General features: G+C 40.0%; 1 protein-coding gene across 2 annotated transcripts in view; it reads left to right on the forward strand.

Annotated features, from left to right (window-relative positions):
• The window catches only part of WDFY3 (WD repeat and FYVE domain containing 3), a 167,688-nt gene that overhangs the window by 15,102 nt on the left and 133,070 nt on the right, over positions 1-19,516 (forward strand). The window contains exon 2 of one of the 2 annotated variants that reach the window (XM_027725023.2): positions 18,726-18,820. The exons of the other annotated variant lie outside the window; for it this stretch is intronic. The gene's annotated coding sequence lies outside the window, so the exon portion shown is untranslated. The remainder of the gene's footprint in view (positions 1-18,725; positions 18,821-19,516) is intronic. 2 annotated transcript variants of the gene reach the window in all.

Consider the following 19,516-nt stretch of genomic DNA (forward strand, 5'->3'; position numbering starts at 1 on the left):
ATGAAAGTTTTATATTTCTTTTGCTGGGGAGGAGAGTAGTTGTTGAGACTTGACAAGTTTAGGAAGTGGTATGTTCATGTTTGTGTTCTTTTCAGACCAAAACATAATAAGCTTTGGGATTTCCTAGATTATGCTACTGACAAAGCAGGCAAAAGCCTTTTAATGGTTTTAAGGGAAAAACAAAAGTTATTTTCATTACTTTATGCCATTGGTGCTTTCATTTTTTGACCCTTTCCCAAACTAAGCTTTAGAGTTATAAAGCAGGAATAATCAGATTTGAACATCTGTGTTTGAGCTTCTAGTGGTTTAAGTAAATAGATTTTCAGGACTTGTGTGCCCACAAAACTGTGGTCTGTTCCATTTTGCATCTCCTTTTTCCCTCCTGCATGCAGAACTTGCCTGCTCAATTTTGTCATTTTTTTCCAAGTCACTAATAATTGCCTTTTTTTTCCCTCTTTACTTCTGGTTTGTTCTTTTCTCTCTCCCCCCTTTGAAGAAAGAGGTAGATTTAATTTAATGGGGAAGACTTTTCAGGACCCAGAATGAGTCTCAATTATATTTGCAAAGCCTAAAGACAAATTATCTGGATGTAAAATGCTGAGTATCTTATGAGGGGTTTTGCAGTAAGTCTGGGTTAGTTGTCTGTCCGTTCTTTATTGAGAAAAAGGTAATTATAGACTTGAAGTATTTGATATTGGATAGTGGGTGATTGAGTTAGAAGAAACTGCTCATTAGCTGAGCTGCACAGAGGGCAGAGTTCACCTCTCATAAGTGTGTGGACCAAGCTGTCCATAATCAAGATAGAGTGTAGAATGCCCTTATAGCCCTGGGAGGAAGTAAATACCATTTACAGGTACTTAATTCCCATTACCTTAGACACTGGTTTGAAGATCACACTTTCAGAGAGCTGTTTAATGAGAAGTTATCAACTATAGAGCAACCCTAGGCACCTAAGAAGTGAGTAATTTGATTGTCTTTTAGATGTGTAAATTTACTAATAAGACACATTTTTATATAAACCATTTATGTGTGCATTAGAAAGTGGGTAGCAGAGTAAAGAGCATTGGAATCTTAACTATGAGCTTTATCATCAGCTTAGTTTTTAGCAGTTAGATATCTGTCTTGTAAGTAAATTTATTACAATACCAGATTTTGCTTGTTGGAGTCCTGGAGTGCTTCGTAATTTTTCTCTTCTTCTGCTCCTTCCTTAGCACCAAACCCAAAAGGATTTTTATATCTTGTCTTTCCACAAAGAAGGTCATCGCACACTTTATCCACAATAGCTGTTCCAGTTGCACTTGGATTAGTGTACAGTAGTGTCTTGAGAGTTGGCTGGAGTTGCTTTACTCTTTGAACAGGTAAAATGGTTCCCCTGAGTCCCGAACATGAGAATTGTTCAAAGTGTTTGCCAGAGAGCTGGGAGGGGAGTGAGGGGACTGCTGATGAAGTTGGTGTAAGGGGCGCTTGTTGCAGAGCAGGTCATTAATCAAAATTCGGAGTTGTTGCAGAAGCATTAGGAAAGGTAAGTGGCTTACTTAATTCAGAACTGAGACATGACAGATAAACCCATGCTGCTTTGTAGCATATTCACAGTAAGGGGCTTTAAGGATTGGATTATTGCTATCTGCAGCAATCCCTCATATGCAAAAAAAACAACCAAAAACCCTGAAAAGTGGAGTTGGAATGTACTGCTCTCCAGTTAAGGTGGTTGCTAATGAAATGCTGCTGTGACCTGGCCACTGCCTCTGAAATTTTAACTGGTCAAGACAGTCTGGTGCAGTGTAGTGAGGATGGTGTGTCAGAGCAGCATTTACATCATTTTCCTGAGGCAAGTTCAGGGCCGGTAAGTTAAGCAGAGAGGAGTGGGCCTTTCTCTAATTGCTGGTCCCTGAATATCTTGGATGTACAGAATCAGTGTGTGGCCAGCATATTCCTTGGTGCAGGCTGTCAGGTTAGCAGCTTCTTTCCCTTGACTAGAGATGTTGCTGTTCTCATCTGTCTCCTTACCCAGGAGCTGACAGGCTGAGTGATGGTGAGGGGAGTCTAGGTTAGGTGTCTCCCTTCCTTCTGAAATTGGTCTGGGCTTCCACTGCAAAACAGATCCTGGTATTTCCACTTCACTTCAAGGGGAACTTCTGATTCCTGAAGTTGTTTCTGGAAGTGGTCTGTGCTGAGCACAAGGGGGATTGTTTGGAGTTCTAGGGGTGAGTAGAAGGGTGAATGTTTGTTCTGTCTTTGCACAATCAGTTAAATTTGCAATGTTCTAGACACCAGCTAGAAAATAACAACAGGACATAAGTGTCAGGATGGTCATCTTAGTGTCCTTGTTATGGGGGTGGGTTTTTTTATTATTTTTTTCTGAAATGCCAGGAGCCTCTTGAGTTTTATCTGGATGGCAGCGGGGATTGGATTATCAGGGATTGGCAGCAATGACATGTATCTCCACATCCAAAGAAATTCAGGAATATTGCTGCATCATGTCTTTTCTGACTCTGCAATGCAGTAGCATTGGGCTGTGAGCCCAAATTATGGTGAGAAGATGTAAAACTTCTGACCCAGAGGTAAGAAGAACCAAATGGACAAGACTTAACAGCATAGGAGAGATAATCACAGAGAAATGCAAATTTTAGATGAGGAGATAAAGCTTTTGTTCTTTTGGTCCAAGTCCTTAACAAGAGGGCTATAATTAGACTAGAATTATCTTTACAGATTCAGTGCTGGCAAACTAAAATTCAACTGCCTCTTAATCTGAATGCAGTATCTTTGCTGTCTTTCACATCTGACAAACCTCACTTTCACTCTGTGCAATGCCACAGCCTACAGGTGTGCACAACACATGACCACTCAGGAAAACCTCTTTCCTGCTCACTCTTCAGTGATGTGTCATTCCTTGTAGGTTGATTTGTCTTCATTCCTCTTAGGAGTATTGTGCCAGTTCTGCTGTAAGTATCTGCAAAATACCCAGTTATAGAGTTAGCACTGTCTTAGTGCTTGGGATTCTTTTGTAATTTATGATTTGGGTTCAAATGTCACGATAGCCACAGAAGTTGTAATGTTCTACAGCAACAAGAGACATCACATTTCATGCAACTTGGCCTTAGGGACAGTTTTCTCCAGTGCAAACATGTCTTCTGAGAGCAGGGCTGGAAAAGCCAGGTGGTACATTCCTGTGGCTTGGCACTGGTGTTAGGACGTGTTGCTTTTAGGGGAAATAAGATGTTTTGAGTAAGGGTCAACATAGAATTTGATGGTTAATGCTTCAGTAAGCTAAAAAGTAAAGTTTGAAACTACAGAGCTCCTCCTCTTTAGTAGGATTTAACATGTAGTATTTCATGTATTAGATGCTGTGCCCTAAAAGGACTTTTTTTGTTGATTATTTGTTTTCTTTATGACGAGAAGGGCGGACATTGTATAACTTCTCAGGCAGCAGCGATTATGCAACTGATCCTGTTATTGTGGAGCCAAAGTCCTTCCTAGTCCCTGAGCACCAGCTGCTTGTGTTCTGGTTGCTGCTTTTTCCCCTTTTCTTTCTTCCTCCCTGCCCTGCTGCTTTGTTTGCGAACAAGTTATTTTCTTTCCCATGTTGCTGTTTCCTTCTCTTTCCAATGCCAATGAGACAGTAGCTCGTTTGGGTCTATTCTTCAATTCGGTAATGTTGCAAAATCAAACTGTCTTTGTATATCGTGGGAAGAATTAAATGTATAGAGCAGTAGAATTGCTTGATATTTTACGGGTATGTAAGAAAAGGCATTTGCTTGGATCTAAATAAAATACTGCAAATGGCCTTTGTTGAAGCTGAGGTCAAAAGTTACAAGTTCATGTTCTCATGATATTAGAAACATGTAAATAACTGGTGTTTGTTTGGTTTGGGGTTTTTTTTCCTTCCTTCAAAGGGTGGGCCTGAGAGAAATTTTAATTCTCCTCCCCGGCCTTGCCCTGGGATCACCAAATAAAATATAGTACTCCTGTGTATAAGATGAGGTGGTTGTAAATCTTATGCTTTTAGAGCCAAATGATCTCACTGCAGTATAATAAAGGCAGTCAATATACTGTAAAAATGCTTGCCCTATTCACACTTCATTTTCAGTTCACAGTTTATGTCATGTTGTTTCCATTTCATGTTACGTGGCTTCCTGTGAGCTTAAGTGACCAAGGCAGGCTGTTTTGATCCGTGATAAACATTTGGAAACCTGCCTGTACAGTACTGTGTGATGGGACAAGGGATGGTAGACTTCTAGTCTACAGTGCTGTGCTCTTGCTGCTTACAGATGAACTGAGTACACAATATACGAGTCCCAGTAGAGGAGACATAATAGTTGATCTGTGATACCACACTGTCTGCTACACTGCTTGTGTTTCATGTCAAATGTGGTCTGCATCAGTCGTAAATAGGCTCTAGCGCTTAGTGTCCTATATCAGGAAATAAATTGGGGTTAAGGGTTTAAGGTCCTTATTTAGTTTGTAAATCTTATGCTAAACAAGTTATAGGGAATAGAGAGGATGCATTTTCTTGCTCCTGGTGTCTGTACTGTAGATCAGGCATTTGGGAGGATGGCAAGATGCTGTCGTTTGTATGAAATTGTGGTCCTTTTCTTCTGAGCTATCTGTGTTGGAATTTCTTTGCCTTCAGTGACAATATGCCTCTGCTTTTGGCAGACCAGGCACACGGAAGACATTTTCTTTTGCAGCCAAAAGACTGGACTCATAGCATGTATACCTCAATCCTGTCTACTCATACCTCTACCCCCCAAGTTTCTCATGACAGGGACATTGAGTTCTGCTTATGAAATATTGTATGCTGTAGCCATGTTTGTCACTGAGTCATTTGATTATTTCCAGTGTTAGTGAGGATTCTGCGAGAATTCTCACCTCGGCCCTGCGGAGCTGGTGCTATGAGTGCAATTGTACTTTACCAGAGCACCTGGTACTGGGGAAGCCCAGAAAGTAATGATGAGAAGGGAAGGATTGAAAAGATTTTTCTGGAAAAATACATCAAAACAAAAATGAAAACTAGATATCATGGCTGACTCTTTGTCAGTGTGGTGGTGGGAATGACCTGGTCTAACGTGGAGTTCACAAAAGTAATGCTTGTGTAAGACCCAAACTTCACTGAGAATTTTGAGATGGCTCTTCAGACCTTCTTAGTGAGACATTCTGTGGTCCTAATCCCAGTGTATTCCTGGAGTATTTGTTGTTTGCCTCCATGTCTCTGCTTTATGCATGTGTTTTTCCAGTTGACTGATCCTGAGTTTAAGTGGTGTGATCTTCCAGAAGCATTTAATGACTTTTTAGCAGTTTCAGTGAATACGTATATAAATTAGTATGCGACTCTCTGATTATAGTGATGTGTTTGACAAGGTCTGGTATAGTCTGATAACTTGAAATATTTTTTTTTCTTACTATTGTTGAGTTAGAAATCTTAGGAATTGAACAATACAGGAGGAAGATGTTTCTTTGCTACTTTGGAGAAAAGATTCCCCCCTGCCCTTTACATTTTCCCTTAGTGCACTGTTGAGTTTGGTTATTGGAGAGTTTCTTTTCTGTTGAAGGCAATGGAAAATGATAACACTACACATGCTTCTATTGAATTGCTGGTGAGGATTGGTACCAATTTGCAGTGGTGTTGGGAGCACACTGGAAATGAACAGCAGCTCAAGTCCAGTAATATTCTTGAAGAATTTCTTTTTCAGCCTGTACTCTCTCCTGTTACGTGCCGTTTGGATTTTCTAATTAACTACTAAGGACATATTCATGTAATGTTATTTCTCCTACAAGAGAGTTCAAAGTAATCTGTCCATTGCACCTGTACTCTTCCAGGAGGTAAATTTCAATTGAGTTGCCTGGTAAGAAGAGACTTGAGAAGAATTTTCATCAAGAGTGGTACTTGATCACACTATTTAGAGACTGTTTACACTTCAAATCTTGATCAGGAAGAGAACTGAGGTGGTACCTTTTCATTGCAGAGACAGTAAAATAGTATTGCCTAAATTGGTCTCTTTAGAGAAACTAATTCCAACTTGACATCTTGTGACAGACCTGGGTTGCAGTATGAAAATCTGTGTGGTTTGGAAGTTGAAAAGCATGAAGGTCTAGTATCTTATCTTGGTTAAGCTTTTTTTTTTAAAAAGAAACAAGTGAAGTCCGTATCAATTAGGAAGGTGATGACATCAATAAGCTTAATGACTTGTCTCATACAAGACAAGCATTTATGTTGTTTCCTGCTTCTGTGATATGTTCCTTGAGCTCTGTTTAAGTAAATCTCAGTTCGTGAATGTCATTATTCTGGTACCTTGCAGTGTTCAGTTCCAGTTGTGTCACGAGAAGCCCAATTCCTTCAAAATAATACCATGCGAGCTTTGGTGTGTTATTTAATGATGTGGACAGCAAGCTAAATGTGACATTTCTTTACAGAATTGGTAGGAATCTACAGTCAACAAATTATGATTAGCTGGTGTCTTTAGAGGTATTTTTCAAAGTAACTGTAAGGACACTTCCTTTCCTCTGGAAAAATATATCCAAACACAAATAAACAACAGTTTAAATAGTGTTAACAGCTTTTATACCTTACCAGTTTTTAGCTTTCCTTTTACTTCATGTTCACTTATGTAGTAGAATGGTAATGGAACTTTATGGTATTAGGCTGGGGTTTGTTTCTTTTTTTCTCCGTTATGGACATATTTTTTTGTTAACACTTTGGTTAATGCACAATTAATTTTAGCCAATCATGCATTTCTGGTTTACTCTGGTCATTCTAATGCAGAATTTTCAAATAGCTCTAACTTTGCAATAGGAAAAATAATTGTGATCAACTTAGATTGCATTTAGTATGAATAGTAGGATTTTTTCATTGGGTAAATACTCCACGTGGATAGTAGAGAAAGAAATTGTAGAAGGATGGTATTGTTGGTGGCTCACAGGCAGAGGAAGAATAAGTTCTTCCATTATATTTGCAGCAAGTTGAGTAAGAATGTGTTAAGGGCAAGGAAGGATCGAGATGTATCATCAAGCTGTTATATTCCTCTTCCTAAATGTTGTCCCATTTCCCTCCCTCAGCAAAAAACCCAAAACCAAACCAAACAACCCCCTCCCCAAAAAACCCAAGACAAAAATGCAGACAGAAAAATAAAATTCACGCATACACAAACCCAATAACTACAAGTCTGTTAGAAAAATGTACTAATGAAGTTGATTCTGTGCCCAAGTAACACAGAGGGCTGCATAACTGCAGAAAAAGAGTTAAAATTCTGATCTGTTGATACTTAAGAGGTTTCTTCATGGTTGGCCATGCAGACCACTCCAATAGTGAGGTAACTGGATGACTGGAGAGGCATTGTAATTTCATATTGATGGGTGACATTTCCTTAACTTTAGTCAGTACATGTACCATTTTTTTCCCCCCGCATGTATTAAAACTTACCCATTGGAAATGGTCTGGATCTGAAATTTGCATCCATGTCTTTTTACAGGTGTTTGAACATTCACCCATGTTTTTCTGTGTAGACATCATGTCTGAAGTCTTGGCAGGACACTTTTTGTGCGGAGGACATGCTTGGACAGAAAGAAAACATGGAAAACTGAATGTGTTTATCTGCATTCTTACACTTCCAAGTTTTTAGGATTGCTAGGCAATACATCAAGTTACATTGTTAATTGGAGGATAAAAATAGGTATTATTTAGGGGTCGGAATCTGATTTACGTTAATAATGCTTAGGAGTGTGTATTATAAGATGTCTTTGTTGGCCTGTGATCTCTTTCTCGGATCTGACATCTCAGAAGAAATGAATGAATGAACTGAGGAATGAAGGGATTGTCTAGGGAGACACTTTCGAGAAACAGGACTAACATGTTTCAAATGCTGAGTGCTGCTTTCTGAAAGAAGAGAAAGAAGTACATGGTCATAATTTTTGCAGATGATTTTAAGAGTGACTCCATTTAGACACTTTTTTCTTTTTTTTTTTTTTAATTAGGACTTGTTCTGCAGTAGCTTAGTTTCCCTTTGGTTCAAGAAAAAAAAAATCAATTATCTTAAATTTATTGAGTGCCAGTGATGAGCCACGTTGGCAGGTCTGACCCCTCCATTTGTGTAGGGGATCCTGTTCTACTTGGGGGTCACTAAATGAAAAGATGACTTTTTACTTTGGACACTCTTTGATTTCACATTGCAGAATGAAGCAGTTATTGGGATATTCAGTATCACTTTAATCTGCTAAATTTTTTTAAAAAATTTTAAAAATTTTATTTCTAACACTTGTATTAGCTGGTCAAAACAGGACAAGTTTGGTTCAAAATGAGGTCTCTGGCAGCTGTCAAGAAGGCAGAACCCAAAGCTGTGAGGACTTTGCAGACAGTGTGCAGAACAAGCTCTCCCAGGAATACAGTAAATAATCTTGGACAATGTTCAGAAAGTCTGTCTTCTGTCAGGACCGTGGTAATAGTTAAATGGATTTCTTTGTTTCCAGGTAACTACTGAAATAAGACATTGTCTCATTTACCGTCAGAAGCTGGTAAACTGTGCAGTGAAACAGGCATTTATGCAAGTTGTTTTCTTAATGTTCCTTTTCTAACATGCCTTGTTACTTCATTAAGTCAGGAAATACTTGGTTGTGGAGAGAGTTGTCCGAATATATACTGGTCTTGGAAACTCAGAGTACAAAAGACAGGTTACATATGGGAGTTCCAGGAGCTGAGTAAAAACACTCTTTTGTGAGATGAGAATCAGAGTTCTGCAGAACTCTTCTGAGATGTGAAGGCTGGCAAATTGTGGTGAGATGACCAGCACCACAGTAGCTACAAAACATGTTATAGCTGTACATGTACTTTGGAAACAGACTCTGGGAGCTGAAGATTTCTGGTGTAGCATGTGATAGAATAAGTACATCTTTATTATTAGGATTTACGTATATGATCAACTTTGACTTGTTCAGTTACAGTGTTGAACAGAATCTTTAGGTTTTTTGTAAACATTTAAATATGTACTGATCTGTTCCTTTGGTGGTCAGGATGCTAATTGCCTTACCTCTATCTGAGCTGACAAAATTTTTAAACAAAAAGAGATGTTGACCTAGAGACCTTCTCAGAACAGTAACATTTAATTTAACAACAAGGAAGCAGTTTCTTGAAATATGTACAGTTCGAGATTTGGAATCCAGTGTCACTGACCAGGAAAGAGTTCTTGCAGAACTTGCAGAAATAGCTGGCTGGAAACCCAGAAATGAAAGCTCCTCTGCAAATTGTTTCCTCTGATCCCTGGATATACCTGAACACCAGCTGTGCAGCATGCATTGTGCTTAGCCCAGGGCAGGGGGACTGATGGGAAGTTGAGCAGCCTGGCTGGCCAGGTACCTGGAAGTCTGCTTCCTCTTTGCCTGGTGCCCTAATTTTCCTTTCACTCAAGGAAGAGGCACAGTGCCGTGCCTGTTGTGAAGCTTTGTCCGAGGCATTTTGGGGAGGGCACTGTTGAAGAGATGCATGTAGGCTAAAGCTGCTGTCTGGAAAACACAGCTACATCTCCATTATCTCTGGGACAATTTCTCCATATCACACATGGACAAAAGCAGAGATGCACAGATGCAGGAGTTAACTGGGTGCAAGATCAGCTCTTGCCTTTCTGAACATGTTACCTGAAGGACAGCACCCTGCAAATAGCTGTGCTGTTGTCAAAGGCAGCTCACCAAGGACAGCTGCTTTTGGGTAGTACCCTAGTCTTGGCTTGACTCCTGATAGGACCACCAAAATGTTGCCATGCTGTGATTGTCTGTGATCCTTGTTAAGGAAGGGTTGTTAGCACAGGTTAAAATGTTGCCCCTGCACTGGGGTTGCTGGAGAAAAACCTCTCACCGGACTCAGGTGCTGTAGTGGGTGCCTGGTAGAGCTCTTGAGGAACTTGCTTGAAGTTTTTAGGGCTGGGTGCGAGTCAGATACAGGAGATCTGCTAGTCAGTAGTCAGGAGGTCTGTATGCTTGGGAGGGCCTGTCCTCTGCCCACCATGGTCTATAGTATGTCTGCTTTCTGTTCTTTTCCTCCTGTTTTTCATTTACTGCAGACTTAATGGCTGGTTTTCTGGCCTCCAGGCAGATGCCTGGAGAGGAAGTTATGTCCACCGGTGAAAGGTTGCCTTCCCTGTTGTAGAGTAACAGAATTGACAGGAAGCTGAAGGCTTCAGAGGGAAAAGAATCCATGCAATTGGGAGATTTGGGAAAGCAGAGTAGTAAGTCAGCTGACTTTGCACATTAAATGTTAGATTGGGACACTGGGATTAAGACTCAGTATATACATGACAGCAGGGAAAAGACCCTCTCAAGATGACTCAGGTTGGAAGAAACCTTGGCAAGCCTGTAGTCCAACCTCCTGCTTGCAGCCAGACCAGCTTTGAGATGGCACCAAGTTGCTCTGGGCTTGATCCTGTTGTGTGTTGAAAACCTCCAAGGCTGGAGACAGCACAGCCTCTCTGGGCCCCATTCTGGTACCTCTCCATCCTCAGTGGGCGAAGAAAAGCTCTTTATAGGCAGTCTGAACCTTTCATGTATCAATTTATGCCTGTTGTCCCTTGTCTTCCCACCATGCAGTGCTGTGAAAAGCCTGGCCTTTGTCTTTGGTTTGCCAATAGCCTGTGGCACCTTTTAATATAGGTCAGCCTTCAGTCCTTGTTAGGAAGTTGTAACTTTGTGATTAATTAAAGTAAATAAAAATGAATATGAGCTTGGAATTAATGGCAGGGATAACATAGTGATATATTGATTACATTATGCAATATAACATCAGTGAGTGCAGCTATATTGAGCAAGCTAGCATGTAAATACTAATTGAGAGGGAAAAATCTTTATTTACTTTTGAGTGTATTGTTTGGAACAACTTACACACTTCTCTCAGTAAAAGAAACAAATAACCACCCCCCACTGTTGAGGCAATTGAACATAGTACTTAAAATTGTGTTGCAAGCCTCCAAATGTCATCAAGGTAGCTGATCTGTTCTTAGGAATACCAGAGCATCTGTCCTCCAGGCAGGTATCTGACCTTTGGATTTCAGAATTTTAGATACCAGTGATTTAGATAATCAGGGTTTGTCTCTATATCCAGAGGGTTTTATTCATTCCTGTGGAAAGCTAAAGGACTAGCCAGGCATTAGCTTCCTGAAATATGCAGAGAACCCCTCTCTATTATTCTGGTTTCTGTTTCCAATTTGATGAAGCAAAATGTTATGTGTGTTCAGTAAGGTTTATTTATTCCTTCATAAATAAAATAATAACTTGTATAAAAAATACACTTACTATTTGTATGTGTATTTGGCTGATTATGGTTCCTGTCCTTTGATATTTGATCAACTTATGAAGTATTTATATGGTCATTAATCTTTATTTTAGGAGAGATGACCACTGTAGAAATTTTGACTATCCTTATCCTCTTGGAGATGCACAGGGATAAGATGAGAGGCGCTGGACATGAGCAGCACAGGGTCACTTACAACTAGGCTAAAAATTTATACCATGAAGGTAAACAGTGGAGTTGGTTTCTCAAAGGGGTAATGGGATTTCCACCCTTGGAGGTGCTCAGAGCTCACCTAGACCTCTGAGCAACGTGATCAAAGCTGACCCTGTGCTGGGCAAAGGTTGGGCCACATGACCTTCATAGATGTCTTCCATCCTGTATCGTTCTGCACTTACATGTAGACAGCATCCAGCATTTTGTTGACAGAAATCATAGTGCTGTAACATTAAGACCCAGTTACTTAATTTGAAAGCCTCTATGTAAAAAGATAATGCTTCTTATCAAGCAATATAATCAATGAAATTTTATGTCACAGGTGACCTGCAAGTCAGTTTAACGTATCTACATAGGGAGCATCTGGAGTTTAACGCTGACACATTGTGATTTATTCTACAAGAAGCACTTTGCTCTTAAGAGCAGAAGACTGTTTATGGGTGACTGTGGATTAATGCATCCTTGGCAAAGACTTCTGTAAATTGAGGATCGAGTACGGTAGATGAGAGTATTCTGAAGACAACTTGAAATAAATTTTACTAATCTATTTAAATGCACATGGATTTGATGGTTCATTTGGAGGGGGAATTAGCATTTATTTCCATTTGGAGCATCAGCTTATAGTAGTAGATATTATCAAAGCTTGCAAATTTAATTAGGGAGTAATTAAAAGGTGAAGGAACATGAAGCGTGTATGACAATTTTCTTGTTCCTTTTTCAGACTAATTTTGGCTTTGACTTAATATAAATGCACAGTTTATGGAGCATTTCTTCTTCTTTCCAGTGGCATAGAAATCAAGGCTTACTTTAAGTCTTCCTGACTCTTCCAAGTGACTGCAGCTACACTGAGGCAAGATTTGGGCTGTCCAACAGAGCTTGCCTGCAATAAATGAGACTGGATTTATTTCCTTGACTTTAATTTTCTTGCATTAAAAAAGCTTGAGTTGTTGGTGTTAAACTTCTCTTGCTCTTGAATTCTACCCAGTGCCAAATTGTTCAAGTTTTCCTTTTATGTTCTGCTCTCTGTGTATAAGATGCTTCTGGAAGAGATGTGAATGCAGCTGCAACTCGAGCATTTTCTTTAGGGTGATGTCTCCTTTTATTGTACTTAGTTGGCACTTTGCTTATATATCTTATCAGGCCTTGCTGTGTTGGAAAGAATCTGACTAAAATGCCAGACTAGAATTTTTTAGGAGGAACTATTGTTTAAAAGACATAGGAGTGTGTGGTGCTCGAGATACCTGTCAAGGGGTCTGTGATTTGATTGTGTTGAGCTCTTGGATGACTTCAGAGGAGAGCAGCAACATTTAACAGTTGTACGTATGTATTAAAGTCATTGTAATGGTCATTAAGACCCCTTTCCTTTGCTATTGAGTGTGAGAAAGTGTCTGTGTTTTCAGGGTTAGTATGGAATTCATCAACGTTGTTGAACAGAGTGGGAAAACCTAAATTTTTTTTTCTAATATATTTTTCCTTCTTCTCTAAACATGATTAGTTGTTTGAATTATATATTCCCCCTCCACTTCCAGAAATTTGTGTTTAAGTTGTGGTGGTATTTCCTCCCTGCCCACCACTGGTATCATCTTTCTAGTGTTTCCAAGCTGTGTTACACTGGGTCTTGGGGACAGCAAAAACAGAGTTATGGATGATCAGCATCTAAGTTGAAGATGGATGGAGTAATAGTTGGTGAAAATTTTTAAGCAGTCTGTGGTGACAAGTGTCTGTGGACTTATTTGTTTCATTTTTGCTGTTTTATGGGAAGGTGTAGTGTTGCCTTAATGCATTTCCTTCGTCTCTCCTTGAGCGTGAGGAGGTTAATGGAGTCTTCAGTAGGAAGCATGCATTCATTTGGAAGTATGACAAGAATGCCAAGAGTTGGATTTAAAAACAAAAAGCAAAGGAATCCAGTAATACCTGTGAGGAGAAGAAAGTACCTGGGTTGCTGGAGTTGTGAACTTTATTGAAAACAGATGTGGTATCTTTACTTGTTCCTGCATGCAGTTTTACAGTGCTAGAGTTTGTTTTAGCAGAAGCAGTGAATAAGAAACAGTAACAGAAGAGGGATTTGGAGGGAACCAGACACTGAAGTTCTCTACCTTGAGGTTTTTATTTGGTTTTTTTTTTTTAGAAATGAAGGTGACCCTTGCATTGGCTTTTATGGTCTCGTCTTTGTCAGAGGGAAACATCTGGGTCTTTCATCCTGATCCTAAGGTTAAAACAGCTGGAGGTCCTTAGACAACATATTGCCCACATTTGTTTCTCTTCTAACAACTTATATGTACAGCAGAAATAAATTGTTGCTAAAGTTATTTCTTATCATTGTAGGCAGTATGAATTCAGATGTTGGCTCCTGCTGGTATCTGGTCCTGACCTCTCACCTTATCTGGCTAAAGATGGTCTTTGTCATCATGTGCCTTTGTAGTGCATCTGAGAGTGCTCCGATGAGCTAAAGAATACATACTAAACATACATCTTTACTAGAAAAGGCAGAAAATGCACTTGGATCACATAATGTTTATGATCCCTTTGATTTCCTTCAGCTAGAGGCAGGATTTTATCTCTGTCGGATGTGGAGTAAGTGCTAGCACTCAATTACTGTAATTCCTAGCAACAACTGTTTTGGGCTTCAACATCAGTGCTTTGTTGAGCTCTCACTGATGTGTGTTTAGTTTGTAGGTAATGTCTTCCTTGATTTCTCTTTGATAAAACGTGTGAGTTTTGTAACATGGAAGCGGGTAGGAAAATGGCTTGTTAGGTCTGAATAGGTTTCTGTTGAATACCTGTGGTGTGTGGCACAGAAGATACCTGTTACTATTTTAGGGCTTTCATTTTTTAATATTCTGATGCCACTAGTACAGTATGCATGAACTTGATAAACGCAGTTTATCCTCAGAGGAATACTTGAAAATACCTCAAATAAGGGGAAAGCAGCTAAGATGGAAGTCTGCAAAACATTTGTATTTCTTTTTCAGAAATGAGCTATACATAAAAACAGATTTTTATGGTGTTACTTTATCAATTTTCTTCTTTGCAGGAATCAAGGGGTTTGTGAGTGCTGAGATTTGTTATTCATCACTTTTTGTGTGATGTCTGGTGAGGGAAGCAATCAACTTCTGTTTGACTTGTTTAGATCTAGATATTCAGTCAAAAGTAGAGACCTAACTAAGCTCCTGGTTGAATACCTGGTGGGATGCAGGTCTGGAAATGTTTGTTACAGCAAGCAAATTATTTAAATGGCAAGGACAAAGAAGTAATGGCAGCTAAGAGAAATATTCAAGTCATGCATCCATATTATTAGAATTGATTTACATTTACCAGCATCAGTTCTGGAGAAGGATGTTTGGATAAGCAGTAGTCAAAGTTCGGTTGGCTATATCCTTTGTCTTAACAAAAAGATGTGTATATTAAAAGAGTGCATTTATTATAAAATACATATTGACCAAATGCATTTTGCAGTTAAAAGAACCAAAAAGCTTTTATTCCTATGATGGAAAAATATTTTTTATAATCTTATGTAATTATACAAACTGCATAAATAAACTCTTCAAGGAGTGCCTGTAGATTGGGAGTTGTCTGAAACAGCAAATATCTGTTAAAATTAATGATAACTGTTGTGAAGTGTCACTTATGTTTTTATTGTTCACACTCAAGCTGGCCACCCTAATACTATGTTTTGGGCAAATAGTTGCAAATGACACGTTCTAACTCTTTGAACCAAAGGAAAGCCCTTCAGTGCAGCAGGGAGCCTTATGTAAGCCATGGGTGGGGGAGTGTTTTTGGTGACTGAAACTTGTTTTCTGAATGACACTTGATTTCTGGAAAATAAAGGCTGTGGCTGCTGCCAGGGTTCAGTGGTGGGTCATGGAGATGAAGTGACGCAGAGCTGGGAGCCGGCAGCGCGGCTCCTCCGTCGTGCTGCCGTCTGCTGAATCACACGCCGCCTGCGTGCACAGCCGTGCAGTGTTCTGGGGATGAGAAGTCATGGAGGCTTTTCTTTGGCTCTGCAGGGGCAACCGCGGTGCTCTCTGTTATATTTGTTACTGATCGTTTATTTTTTCATGAGGTAATTGCCACTTGAGACGCTTTTGAAATGGGCAGGAGAAGACACCGGATATGAAATGGGCAATTGGGTTCTTGCTCTGCTGCTCCTCCATTAGGCCTTTCAGCAGCCTCTGGATAGTGCGCTAATGGGAAAGCCATTAGCCAGAGAGCAAGGTGCTGTGTGTCTGGAAAGGTGCAGTCTGATTCAGGGGGAACTTATATTCCTTTCTGCGCCCTTTCAGTGGACAGAGGTGGGTAAGGAAGCCTGTAGGCAGCGCAGCCGTGGAGTACCATACGTGGCTGCACGTCACGTTGTCCCTTTGGAGAGTCAGGAATCTAGTTTGGATGGAGAGAGGGCGAATACCCTAAGGAATCTAGGAAAGGTGAATTTGAGTCGATTGTTTGGAAAACATAGATCCTTTCCTCCAGCATAAGGAGAGGAAGGGTTTGTTTTCAGTGTTTAATGCCAGTCAATGTATTTGCCAGAGGTGTTTCTCCTGTAAGTAAAGCAGGGCTGCTTTATTTTTGGCACAAAGAGAGGCATTTAGTTCTTGTTAACTATGTTTAAACAGTACCTCCTGCTCCCCTGTGTTTATTGGTTTTGAGACTACAAGTCAAAACAACTCGTTTTGTGTAGATGCTTTTGATAAAGTATTTCTCAAACCATTGTGACCCTGACAAAATATGGAAGTAGGATAAATGTAAGGGACTCAAGACTTAGAGACAAGGCATTCCAAGTGTACTGTGGGAATACATATAAACTAGATAAACTAAACTTTTGGTTCAGGACGAAGTAAATAACACATGTGAAAGAGGGTTGCAAGCCATCTTCGGGGTTTTACTTCCTAATGTTGTTCTTTACAGTTTTAGCTGGAGAAGGTGCTGATGTTACCCTTTAATTTCTGCTCAAGTAAGCTTGTGGGTTTTGAGTTCTTGTAGCCTAACTGGTCGTTTGAGCCTTGCAAATATAGTAAGTGTTAATTAAGTTTGACACAATCACAGTCTGATTTATTTGGAGCCCATACCTGAGACCTCCATTGTCTGTATTTAAAAATAAAAATCTATTATTTTGAACCTGAGAGGTTGTTGGTTATATAATACAGTTCTTAATAGAGTAAAATGTAGTTGAAGGTAGCTGAAACTGCAATTCCCTATTTGTCTTAAGGTTTACTGCCAAGCTTGTCACAGTAACTGTTTCTATGACAGAAGGACTGTTTGTTTATCCTCTTAGTTTAAATGTTTACTTGCTTCTGTAGAGATAAAAGTGCTCACCCTACTTCTTGTATTTCTGAGTTCCACAGTCCGGTTTCTACTGTTTCACACACTGCACACACATGGTATGTGGTACTGACTGGTGACTCCTTATTTTTCCCCATGAACAGATGGGGAGACAAGACAGGTAGGAGCAGGATAAAGGCTTTCCAAGGACATTGTGTTGAATAAATACTGTTGAATAAATACTGTAGGGTGGAACTCTGGGCTCGATGGTTCTGTGTGGCAGCGTGAGCCTGCGGTGTGTTGCCCAGGCCTGGCATTAACCTGGACTTTCACACTGGCAGAGAAACCTCTAAGATACTGCATAAATCATGGGCATTGGTGCAGTGACACTGTGTGGCTAGATTCTAGGATATCTGCTGGTCTTGAGTTTATCTAGTTTATTTTATCTGTGCTGACCACTGCAGGTGGGAGCTAATCTCCTGAGAAAATGATTGTAAGCAGATGCTGTGTGAGTAGGAGAGGTAGGTGAATTGAGTAGCGAAGATACTTGAGAATGCTAGTGAGGGGAACACATTAAGTGCCTGAGTGGATGGATCCCTCTGGAAATTGAACTCATTAGCCCATCATCCTGTGTGCTGGTGGGCATTGGTGTATTCTTCTTGCTTGTTGCTCAGATGTTTTTACCAATTTCCTAGACTAAAACAGGAGTATTCTCTCTAAAAGCAGGCTTCAATCAAAAAGCAAGGGCCTTTAGCTTTACAACAAAATAAACAATTTACAAACTCCAGAGAGTCTCAAATGCCATATTTTGTTAACTGACTTCCCATCCCTGTACTAGGGGTAGCAGAGGGTTTTATGGTCATAGAGGATGGAGTTAGAAGAGAACTTCTGCTTTAGTTGTTATTGCTGAACTCTTGCACTTGCCAGCAAGTTACGTCAATTTTTATTGCATACAACAGCATTGTAATAAAATGTTTTATTGTTTTAAGCTCTGCAACACCTCTCTGAGCAAGATTTTCACATTAGTGCCATCTCTCTCACAAAACCTTTCGAAGGTACCTGATGTTGTGCTGCCTTTTTTTACCCATGTCAATTTGCCCCCAATTCACAATATCTTCCCTGCTCCCTTTCATGTACCAAACAATAAAACAACAAATGATGTGAATTGTTGTGTAAAGTTTTCCCAGTTACTTTAGGTTTGTACTGTGGCCTGTACTCTGTACTGCACTGCATTGCAGGAACACCTGTACTACTGGTGCCAAATGGGGCTGACTGGGAATCAGAGGTAAAATAATCAGAGGTCTGCCATCTCATGGCTAATTAAACAAAGTGCAGCATTTCTCCTAATTGTTTACCAGGTCCTACAGTGAATAGTGCTGGTTTTGCTGCCTCTGCCACCTGCCTTGGGTTAGCTGGAGTATGTCACCATGATGGATTCGTGGAGTCAGGCTGAAGTGAGCTCAGACTTGGTGCCCCTTGTTGGCTTGTGTGTGTCCACTTGCAAATTCTAAGATGAATATTTTATAACTCTGAAAAAAGAGTTAGACAAATTAGGGGAGAGGTCAGGGAAAGCCAGGCGCATTCGGGAGCTTCACATTTGCTCAACTGGGTTGGGGTCAATGCAACTTAGTTCTTATTCTCCTGCTGTAATGATGAGAAATCACTTAGTTCCTTGGAGGGATGCTCTTGCTGATCACGGGCTGTCAATGCATCAATTAGTGGTCTTGCACTTTGTATTAACTCTCTTAGCAGTTCATGTGTTCTCAGCAAGTACCATTTAATCGGGGAGATAATGCTTATTTAAGCTTACTGCTGTGTGTCAGTCTCTAGTTTGCTACAGTTCCTTTCCCAGGAGCTATTTAAAAGATTTCTTAGGTTTATGAAAGTCCAGTTGTCATAGGGAATGACTGCTCATCCATTTCAGAACAGCAAAGCTCTGTGATTTTATTGTCACATTTATATTCTAACCTTTTTCTCTTTTACCTAGTGAGAGAGCAGCTTTGGTGTTGAAGAGAAACCTCGGAAAGGAATGGGCCCTGTTCTCTTGAAGCTGTTTGCCCTGATCCCAGGAATGCTGTAGAGGTTAGTGACGTGAATGCTGAAGGGCTTTTGTGGAAATTGCCTTTTGATTTGTAATTGGCACACTCTTCAATAAATTCCGTGTGCAGCAGTTCATTTGCCTGTCACTGAAAGAGAGTTAATTCAGGCACTGTCAGAACACAGTCAGCTTAAAATTGCTCTACCCAAACAAAATTTAGGGTTCTGTTTATCTGTGTAGATGCTGTAGAAATGCATAGCTGGGTGGCCACAGAAAGTTTTGTGGGTGCAATGCATGCTCAGAGACAAGATGCATTAAACTTGAAGATTTTAATTGATAGATTAAAAAAACCCAGATGAAAATGATCTTAATACATGATTTGTTTTTGAGTTTCTCAAGTCTCTCATTTTTACTTTTGAGAGAAGAATGCTGCTGCTCTTCACTAGAATTGACAGGCTAGGAAAGGTCCATTCTGTGTCCACACAAAGGTAAAGTTATCTCTATTTCTGTCTCAAGTGACTTGATTTCAGTATTCTATCCTAGTTCCTTTGGATTATGTACAAGCTGTATAGACTGATTACCGTGAGTGTTTTTCCCAGTAGCTCTATAGTCAATCCTGCTACAAATATTATGGCCTACAAGAGGCTTCCTCTTGAAAGTAGAATATTCAATCTAGTTTGCTTTCACGTTTTTTGGGAAGCTAAAGAGGATTAAGTGGATTTATCACCCAATGGATTTCT

Source organism: Pipra filicauda, unplaced genomic scaffold (assembly GCF_003945595.2).
Source record: "Pipra filicauda isolate LSUMZ 115617 unplaced genomic scaffold, ASM394559v2 scaffold8_size5757611_pilon, whole genome shotgun sequence".
Classification (NCBI taxonomy): Eukaryota; Metazoa; Chordata; class Aves; order Passeriformes; family Pipridae; genus Pipra; species Pipra filicauda.